Source organism: Dermacentor andersoni, chromosome 3 (assembly GCF_023375885.2).
Source record: "Dermacentor andersoni chromosome 3, qqDerAnde1_hic_scaffold, whole genome shotgun sequence".
Lineage (NCBI taxonomy): Eukaryota > Metazoa > Arthropoda > Arachnida > Ixodida > Ixodidae > Dermacentor > Dermacentor andersoni.
The window spans coordinates 203,792,556-203,803,305 of record NC_092816.1 but is presented as its reverse complement, the minus strand read 5'-3'; the positions used below and the strand labels follow the sequence as shown (position 1 = coordinate 203,803,305).

Here is a 10,750-nt window from a genome sequence, read left to right as displayed (position 1 = left end):
TGCCGATAACAGCACAGGGTATACGTTTCCTGCCGGTAGACAGCCATCAGGGCTTTCCGTACGACATGATAATGCTCCTGGGCCTCCATAGTCTTTGGAAGACACGGATGGCGGTAACGCACGCCGATGTGAATGCGCGCTCAGCACGAGAAAACTTTGTTGAAAGCATTATCTTCATACGTGAGATATATCGTGTACAGGCAGATCCGCCTGACTGGTTGGGTATTCTAGATGAATTAGTGAATTTCAAGAAATTTTAGCTTGTCACGTTGGTCCAAGTAGCCCAACGGGTTTTTATGTATGTATGTCATTTTGTGAATAAAGAAAAAAAAAAAAAAAAGCCTCGGTAGCGCAGTAGGCAGCGCGTCAGTCTCATAATCTGAAGGTCGTGAGTTCGATCCTCACTCGGGGCAAAGGCGGCGCTCTATTTTTGCTCCCTGACGCGATGGTGCACTGATATTGTAACGAACAATTAAGGGAGTCCAGACACAACTATTTATTGTGGGCTAACTTGTGCCCTGGGGGTAAATAAAAAGGACTGCCGCGTTCTGAAGAGGAGATCAAGAATGCCTTCTTCTTCTCTCTCGAGCGTCGCTTCACCTCTTCTTCTTCTTGTAGACGCTGACAACGGCCATCTACGATGCAAGTGCGTGCGGCGAAAACACGTGCCATCATTTCGTCTTCTTTTTCTCCAATACGCCGTTGTCCTCTTGAGGGGGCGCATGAACCTGCGCGCGTTGTTTAAGTATGTTTCTGCCCTGTGTCAATATATAGGCATTATACTGAAAGTACAGTCCAATCTTATGCGGTGTAACTGCTTCACACTATTTTACTTTCTCAACTCCGTCTAAAATAGCAGTAAGGAGATTCGACACGTCTTGTCGCGCACCCTGTCTGCCTCGGTAGCGCGGACTCGCTGGGCACCCTTGACGCACACTCCGCTGGACCTCAACTGGGCCCCCCAATCTGTTGTTGACTATGATGCACGTTTTGCAGTTTCGATACGCTATGGATATACCATCCGTGATGATTGAGCCTTAATTAACATGTTCAAGTATGGCAAATAAAATGGCATGAGGTACACAATCAAATGCCTTTTCTAGGTCAAGCTGAAGGATTGCGACTGCCGACCGATAGGCATCACAACACTCAAGCACACACCTCACAGAATGAATATTAGTAAAAATATAGCGACCCTTAATACCACAGGTTTGATGGGATTCCACAATCTGCGTTATAACTGTCTGAAGTCTGCCAGCCAATATTTTCATAAACTTATATTGAAACGTTATGTCTAGCAATCATTGAAAATGACCGGGTTCATGGTTGCCGATTACAGGCGTCGGAGGTAAAGCTCTTGGCGTATGCTGATGATATAGCTGTGTGTTGTACGAAAAAAGAGAGTCTCCTGGAGACTGCTGCGGTAGTAAGAAGGTTTGGGGAAGTGACGGGGAGCCTTGTTAATTGGGGAAAGTGCCTGGGGTTCTGGCATGGCGAGTGGCCATCAGCCCCCAACAGATTTGCTAACGTGAAATGGGTTGAAACACCAGTAAAGTACATCGGCGTTCCACTTGAAAATTATAAGAAAACTGATGATTTATGGCTAGAAAACGTGAAACACGAGAAAAGGCGGAGAGGTGGAAAGGTGCTCATCTCTCAATTTTCGCCAGAGCGACAGTGTGCAATTTATTTTTTGTTAGTAAATTATGGTATATTATGCAAGTGTTGTATTGTTCGCGAGTGTATGTGCAGAAGTTGCATCGAGTTTTTGCTGTCTTTATTAGGGCGTCCAGCTGAGAACGCTGCAGCCGTACGACTCTTTTTCGGCGAGTGAAAGTCTGGCACACCTTTTCGTGCGACAGCTTGGAAATAGATTTTTTTTCTTTCGTGACTTCAACGACCCGTTCTTAAGAGCGGTGTGTCAAGTGAGACTTTGTTATGCGTTACCAGAGTTTGTTATCAGCAGTCAAATAATGCCTGGTACTGTATTCGGTTTTTTTAAAGAGATAGTAGCGAGTGTCCGTTTTTTTTTTTTCAGTACGGTTCTCGAATGATTATCTGTTCAGTGTAAAAAGAAAGAAACTGTACAGTGGCCTGTGTGATGTTATTTTTCCAGTGCCAATGTACAGATCCATGTACAGTAGAGGTCAAGGTAACATTGTTTTAAAACGCGTAAAAAGAATGGACGTGCAGCCAGGAGTGAAATCTTTTTTCTTCAAGCTTCACATGGGCACTCTGACAGTGAGAACGTTTTTGAAAGAACGCGGTTTTTACATGCCGTGGGGTTCCAACTGTCTGATTTGCAAAAAACCAGAAACAGTAGACCATGTGTTCCTTCATTGTTGGGAGGGGGTGTTCTTTTAGGATGTCCTCCAAAGAACCATAAAGAAAGATTTCCCGTTGGATCCGTACGGCATCTGATTTCTGCCACTAGATAATGAGGACGGCGTCCCTTTTGACCTCATCATGCTCACAGGCCTCTACTGTATATGGCGAGCCCGAATGGAGGGCTTCTATTGTGACCCAGACGCACGGCCTGCGCACCTGCATTTCCGTGAACACATGTCACGCTTTATTGAAGTAAAAAAAGGAGAATTTGTTGTACCTGAGTGGCTACCGAGGATTGAAGCGTTGGCATTCCTCAAAGAATTTTCATAGACAAAGTCAGCCAAGTTGCGCTGGCCGCTTTATTACAGAATGTTTCATTTTCTACATGAAGCGTGGAATATTTATTTATTTTGTAGGTTTTGGTTGTGTTGCTCATAAGATGTACGAGTACGTGAAAACGTTGGGAACTTGCAATAAAGAAAAAAAAGAAGCCTGGATTCTGCTTCCGGCCACCGAGCGTGACGGACGCATGATGACGGGCTCCGTTGGAGCGGCTTCAGCGGCCTTTTCTGGCCGCGGAAACAGGACGATGGAACAGGAGGGCACCTACCAAGTTGTTCTGCCAGGTCTGCCAACAGGTCGTTACGTTTTAAATACAGTTTTTTTGCACGCTGATGTTACGGCGCGACCGTACCGGATTGAAGATTTCCGTGATGCGTTGGCAACGCATTCGCTTCTTCCGGATGTTATCGCCCTGGGGGCGTATCGCATGAGCCATGTCTGGGCTATCACTTTCAAGGACGCGGACGCGGTGAAGAAGATCTCGAGCATCGGGGAGCGGCGTGTAAAAAACCGGCGCTGCCTGGTGATTGACCCGGCGATCCAGGACGTTCGACTGAAGCTCCACTGGCTTCTACACAATGTGCCTGATGAGGACGTGCGTGTCGCCTTTGCGCCCTATGGAAAAGTTACCGAAGTAGGCCGGGAGCGCTGGCGTGTGCAAGGTATGACAGAGAAGGGCTCAACTACCCGGCTCGTCACCCTCAAGTTGAAAGCGGGCGTGAAGTTGGATGACTTGCCGCACCAGCTGAGCGTCGGCGGTGAGTTGACGCTTGTTGTGGTACCAGGTCGACCCCCGCTGTGCCTTCGGTGTCGTGGTACGGGCCACATCCGCAAGAAATGTCGAGTCCCGCGTTGTGGAATCTGCCGACGCTACGGGCACTAAGAAGACCAGTGTACTCGCACTTACGCGAGCATTGCAGGCCCGGGAACCAGCGAGGACTCGGCCGAGATGCTGATCGACGTGACGGATGCGGAGGAAGCAGCCCGTGCAGGAGGACAACCACAGCGCGATACTCAGCCATCGTTCACGACTCTGGTGAAGCAGAAGGCGGGGCCTCCCGCGCAACAGATGGTAGCGTACAGGCGCAGCATCAGCCTGAACAGGACGACGTAGACAAGGTGAAGGAGGTGGCGAAAGCCGCGGACGCCAAAGAAAGCAGCGTGGAGACCCCCGGCATTGATACCATGGAGACGAACCAGGAAGCGGCGAGCACCATGGCTGGAGAACGTCCGCATGAAGAAAGCGGTGACTTCAAGCTGCAGCCTGGCGGTGGCGGCGATGAGCCTCCGCCGAAGGCAGGGGGAGTGAGACGCTCGTCTTTAAAACCGCGGCCGAACCTTCCGGCCGACACGCGGAAGGCGGGGAAACTGCCTCCGTAGTAGCACAAGGTCCTGGTCCGTGTCAGCGCCGGTTGTGTTGGTCGACCGGTGTCAAGAGGTTCTGGCAGTCGTGAGGAAGGCTACGTCACCCATGAAGGTAGGCACCATGCGGATAGAGGCGTTTCTTCTTCCAAGACATGACTTTTAATCTTGTTACTCCTCTTCGAGTTGCGACCTTGAATGTCAGAGGCCTGGGAGCAAGAAGGCGACAATACCAGCTTAATCGCCTTCTTCTGGATAACGATATTGATATAATTGCTATACAAGAGTCGAAAATTGAGAGCCAAGAGCACACTGACCGCATGGTGTCTTCCTTTCAAGCAAACTTTCATGTGTGCGTTTGTCATTCTGTTGGGACGTCGGGTGGGTGCCTTGTATTCATCCGTAAGGCGTTAAGAGTGAACGTAGAGTCTGTATTTGCATGCCCAAGTGGTGGCCTTTTGATTGCTGATTTCACTTATTCGAATTTATGGTGGCGAATTGTTTGTGTATATGCTCCTAATGTAGAAAGCGAGCGCAAAATTTTTTTTGAATCCCTTGAGCCATGGTTCAAAGGCGACAAGTTTTTGCTTGTACTGGGAGACTTCAACTGTGTGTGTGCCGCAGTTGACAGAGTGAAGTGTAGGCCACTGAGAGACAAGAGCTCTGAAGTTTTGAATACTTTTGTGCATGAGTATGGTCTCGAGGATGTGGGCAATGTGTTTTCCAATGGGACCCACCCTGAATACACGCACTTTCAGCGGGAGAGCCATGCGAGACTAGACAGGATGTATGTATCGGTCGAACTTATGCCGCTATGCTCAAGTCATGACGTTAAACCTGTGTCTTTCAGTGATCGTTGCCTCGTGAGCATGACTTTAGGAATGAAGGGCAGGAAATCGCGCTTTAACTGGCACTTATGGAAACTGAACACAAAGCTTTTGGAGGATGAAGGGTTCATTATACAAGTAAAGACCAAGGTAGACAAACTGCTAGACGCGCAGCCAGCTACTTTTGCAACTGAATGGGGGGAGTTCAAAGAGTGGGTAAAAATGAAAGCAATAGAAAAGAGCAGCGTGGCTCGTTATAAAGAGAAAGAAAAAGAAAAAGAAATGAACGGGCAACTTGAATGGATGCTGAGCATGGAAAATAACGCACCGAGAACTTTCACGAAAGAAATACGGGAAGTGAAATGCCAGCTCGAAAGAATTGACGCTGACAGGTATAGGGCCGCCGTCATACGCGCAAGGTCTGAAAAATTGTGGGCTGGCGAAACGCCGACAAAACGAGCGCTATCAGACGAGAAAAGATACGCTAGCCAGAAAGAAATTAGGAGCATCCGATATGACAGCCGGACTTCGGAAGATGCGAGAGACATTCAGAGCGCTATAGCCAAACACTTCACAGAACTTCTTAGCAATAAGCTCGACACCATAGAAGGATTCCATGTAGACTTGTTAAGACTGGTGCCAACACTAGATGACGAAATTAAGGAACGCCTTGAACTGCCTATAACTTTACAAGAGATAGAAAAGGCAATAGACGACCTTCCATCTGGGAAAGCTCCTGGGCCAGATGGGCTAAGTGCGGCCTTTTATAAAACCTTTAAGCTTCCTGTTGCACAGTGCATGCTCCATGTGATAACTGAGGCTTATGAACGTAAACAGGTTCCATTGTCTTTCAACACGTCCCATATCGTTCTCATTCCCAAGACTGATGATCCGGAAGAACGACTGTTGGTGGGGTCATATCGACCGATTAGTCTCACCAACGTCGACTACAAAGTATTTATGAAGGTTCTAGCAAAAAGACAGCAGTCTGTGATCACGAAATTGGTAGGGTCTTACCAGACATGTGGAATTAAAGGCCGTAGCATCGCCACAAATATACATGTCGCACGCAGCGTATTAGAGTGTGTTGATGCAGTTTGCGGTCAGATAGCAATGTTACAGCTCGACTTGGCGAAAGCGTTTGACCGCGTCTCCCACGAAATTCTTTTTTCCATCCTGGAACATTCCAAACTAGGCGACGTTATAGTAGAGGGCGTTAAAATGGCATACAAGAACTGTACAACCCGCATTATAGTTAATGGCGATCTCACTGACAAACTTACTGTACGCTCTTCAGTAAGACAGGGATGCCCGCTTTCCCCTTTGCTTTTTGCAGTGTATTTAGAGCCGCTATGCCCGGCAATTATCAACTCTGACCGAATTTCAGGTTACAGACTGCAGTCATCACACGTGAAAGTACTCGCGTATGCTGACGATATAGCGGTTTTTTGCGCTGATAGACAGAGCATCTGTGAAGCGACAATTGTGATTGAAAAATTCTGCGCTCAGACTGGAAGTCAGATCAATTGGGGAAAAAGTTCCGGTTTTTGGCATGGCGAATGGGACGTAACACCGGGTTGTTTTTCTCGGCTTCGATGGTCCACCTTGCCAACGCGGTATCTAGGAGTACCTCTGGATTGTTATCGGGATCCCAGCTCGTACTGGAAAGAAGAAACTTCGAGAATGAAAGAGAAAGCGGTCGCGTGGCAAGGAAGACAGCTATCAATGTTTTCCCGTGCCTCTATCTCTAATGTCTTTTTGATTTCGAAGCTCTGGTATGTCATGAATGTGCTGTGTGCGACCCGAACAGCTATTCAAAAAATGCATCGTGTTTTTGCTGTTTTTGTTTGGGCGTCCACCTGGGAAAGAACCAGCCGAACTAACCTGTTTGTTTCCGTTAAAAGCGGAGGCCTTGGCCTGGCGCATCTTTTTTTGCGTCAAGTGGTCTCGCGATTTATGTTTTTGCGTGATCAAAGTGATCCCTTTCTAAGAACTGTTATGCAAGTACGCCTACAGAGACTGCTCCCTGGAAGGCTGGTCTCCTGTGATAACATGTGTGGTGCCGTGACAGGATACTTGCGCGAGGTTGTTCTGTCGTACAAGATGTTGGAAGTACGTTTCAGCCCTGAGTACCTATGCAATGTCAATAAGAAAAAGCTGTACAAAGCGTTGGTTGACGTGATGTTGCCGGTACCCATTTATCGGACACCACACTTTGGAGGGCCAGGGCAAGATATTTTAAAAAGAATTAAGAACATGCCCGTTAGACCAGTTGTCAAAACCTTTTTTTTTAAACTGCATTCCGGTACGCTGCCTGTTAAAACCTGGCTGCATGATAAAGGGCTATTCGTGCCATGGACAACAAACTGCTTGTTATGCAGGAAGCCCGAGACAGTGGAACATGTCTTCCTAGAATGTTGGGATCCCATTTTTTACTGGGATGTCCTTCAGAGGACGATTAAAAAGGAACTCCCTTTAAATCCTTACGGCATCCGGTACTTACCAGTTGATAGTGAAGAAGTGCCCTACGACGTAATCATGCTCCTTGGCCTCCACAGTCTGTGGAAAACGCGAATGCAGGTGCGACATGCAGACATAAATACCAGTACCACACGTGAAAACTTCATCGAAAGTGTTCTTTATCTTCGAGAATGTTTCAGGGCACGGACTGATCCACCAGAGTGGATACCACTACTTGATGAATTAGTCCAATTGAAAAGATTTTAGCACCACTCGCGTCAGCCCAAGTGTGGCTGAAGTGTTTTATCATGTTACTTTGTGTTATGCGTCCAAAACGGCAATAAAGAAAAAAAAAATGCCCCGGTAGCGCAGTAGGCAGCGCGTCAGTCTCATAATCTGAAGGTCGTGAGTTCGATCCTAACTCGGGGCAAAGGCGGCGCTTTATTTTTGCTCCCTGACGCAATGGTGCACTCATATTTAGGCACTATACTGAAAGTATATTCCATTCTTATGCGGTGTAACTGCTTCACTCTATTTTACTTTCTCAACTCCGTCTAAAATAGCAGTAAGGAGATTCGACACGTCTTGTCGTGCACCCTGTCTGCCTCGGTAGCGCAGTGGGATTCTGCTTCCGGCCACCGAGCGTGACGGACGCATGATGACGGGCTCCGTTGGAGCGGCTTCAGCGGCCTTGTCTGGCCGCGGAAACAGGACGATGGAACCTGGAGGGCACCTACCAGGTTGTTCTGCCAGGTCTGCCAACAGGTCGTTATGTTTTAAACACAGTTTTTTTGCAAGCTGATTCTACGGCGCGACCGTACCGGATTGAAGATTTCCGAGACGCATTGGCAAAGCATTCGCTTCTTCCGGATGTTATCGCCCTGGGGGCGTATCGCATGAGCCATGTCTGGGCTATCACTTTCAAGGACGCGGACGCGGTGAAGAAGATCTCGAGCATCGGGGAGCTGCGTGTAAAAAACCGGCGCTGCCTGGTGATTGACCCGGCGAACCAGGACGTTCGACTGAAGCTCCACTGGCTTCTACACAACGTGCCTGATGAGGACGTGCGTGTCGCCTTTGCGCCCTATGGAAAAGTTACCGAAGTAGCCCGGGAGCGCTGGCGTGTGCAAGGTATGGCAGAGAAGGACTCAACTACCCGGCTTGTCACCCTCAAGTTGAAAGCGGGCATGAAGTTGGATGACTTGCCACACCAACTTAGCGTTGGCGGTGAGTTGGCGCTTGTCGTGGTACCAGGCAGACCCCCGCTGTGCCTTCGGTGTCGTGGTACGGGCCACATCCGCAAGGAATGTCGAGTCCCGCGTTGCGGAATCTGCCGACGCTACGGGCACGAAGAAGACCAGTGTACTCGCACTCACGCGAGCATAGCAGGCCCGGGAACCAGCGAGGACTCGTCATAGATGCTGATGGACGAGACGGATGCGGAGGAAGCAACCCGTGCAGGTGGACAACCACAGCGCCATACTCAGCCATAGTTCACGACTCTGGTGAAGCAGAAGGCGGGGCCTCCCGCGCAACAGATGGTAGCGTACAGGCGCAGCATCAGCCTGAACAGGACGACGTAGACAAGGTGAAGGAGGTGGCGAAAGCCGCGGACGCCAAAGAAAGCAGCGTGGAGACCCCCGGCATTGATACCATGGAGACGAACCAGGAAGCGGCGAGCACCATGGCTGGAGAACGTCCGCATGAAGAAAGCGGTGACTTCAAGCTGCAGCCTGGCGGTGGCGGCGATGAGCCTCCGCCGAAGGCAGGGGGAGTGAGACGCTCGTCTTTAAAACCGCGGCCGAACCTTCCGGCCGACACGCGGAAGGCGGGGAAACTGCCTCCGTAGTGGCACAAGGTCCTGGTCCGTGTCAGCGCCGGTTGTGTTGGTCGACCGGTGTCAAGAGGTTCTGGCAGTCGTGAGGAAGGCTACGTCACCCATGAAGGTAGGCACCATGCGGATAGAGGCGTTTCTTCTTCCAAGACATGGCTTTTAATCTTATTACTCCACTTCGATTTGCGACCTTGAATGTCAGAGGGCTGGGAGCAAGAAGGCGATAATACCAGCTTAATCGCCTTCTTCTGGATAACGATATTGATATAATTGCTATACAAGAGTCGAAAATAGAGAGCCAAGAGCACACTGACCGCATGGTGTCTTCCTTTCAAGCAAACTTTCATGTGTGCGTCTGTCATTCTGTTGGGACGTCGGGTATTCATCCGTAAGACGTTAAATGTGAACGTAGAGTCTGTATTTGCATGCCCAAGTGGTCGTCTTTTGATTGCTGATCTCACATTTTCGAATTTGTGGTGGCGAATTGTTTGTGTATATGCTCCTAATGTAGAAAGCGAGCGCAAAATTTTTTTTGAATCCCTTGAGCCATGGTTCAAAGGCGACAAGTTTTTGCTTGTACTGGGAGACTTCAACTGTGTGTGTGCCGCAGTTGACAGAGTGAAGTGTAGGCCACTGAGAGAGAAGAGCTCTGAAGTTTTGAATACTTTTGTGCATGAGTATAGCCTGGAGGATGTTGGCAATGTGTTCTCCACTGGGACCCACCCAGAATACACGCACTTTCAGCGCGAAAGCCATGCGAGACTAGACAGGATGTATGTATCGGTCGAACTTATGACGCTATGCTCAAGTTATGACGTTAAACCTGTGTCTTTCAGTGATCATTGCCTCGTGAGCATGACTTTAGGAATGAAGGGCAGGAAATCGCGCTTTAACTGGCACTTATGGAAACTGAACACAAAGCTTTGGGAGGATGAAGGGTTCATTATGCAAGTAAAGACCAAGCTAGACAAACTGCTAGACGCGCAGCCAGCTAGTTTCGCAACTGAATGGGAGGGGTTCAAAGAGTGGGTAAAAATGAAGGCAATAGAAAAGAGCAGCTTGGTTAGTTGTAAAGAGAAAGAAAAAGAAAAAGAAATGAACGGGCAACTTGAATGGATGCTGAGCATGGAAAGTAGCGCGCCGGGAACTTTCACGAAAGAAATACGGGAAGTGAAATGCCAGCTCGAAAGAATTGACGCCGACAGGTATAGAGCCGCCGTCATACGCGCAAGGTCTGAAAAATTGTGGGCTGGCGAAACACCGACAAAACGAGCGCTATCAGACGAGAAAAGATATGCTAGCCAGAAAGAAATTAGGAGCATCCGATATGACGGCCGGACTTCGGAAGATGCGAGAGAAATTCAGAGCGCTATAGCCGAACATTTCACGGAACTTCTTAGCAATAAGCTCGAGACCATAGAAGGCTTCCATGTGGACTTTTTGAGGCTGGTGCCAAGACTAGATGATGAAATTAAGGAACGTCTTGAACTGCCTATAACTTTACAGGAGATAGAAAAAGCAATAGACGACCTACCATCTGGGAAAGCTCCTGGACCAGATGGGCTAAGTGCGGCCTTTTATAAAACCTTTAAGCTTT

The 10,750-nt window shown here is 48.7% G+C and overlaps 2 non-coding genes across 2 annotated transcripts; both read left to right on the top strand.

Annotated features, from left to right (window-relative positions):
- The first annotated feature begins 340 nt into the window (after positions 1–340).
- On the top strand, positions 341–413 carry TRNAM-CAU (transfer RNA methionine (anticodon CAU)). The gene has a single exon. It is a non-coding gene; the product is annotated as a tRNA-Met (tRNA).
- Positions 414–7,676: 7,263 nt separating this feature from the next.
- On the top strand, positions 7,677–7,749 carry TRNAM-CAU (transfer RNA methionine (anticodon CAU)). The gene has a single exon. It is a non-coding gene; the product is annotated as a tRNA-Met (tRNA).
- Positions 7,750–10,750: the final 3,001 nt, after the last annotated feature.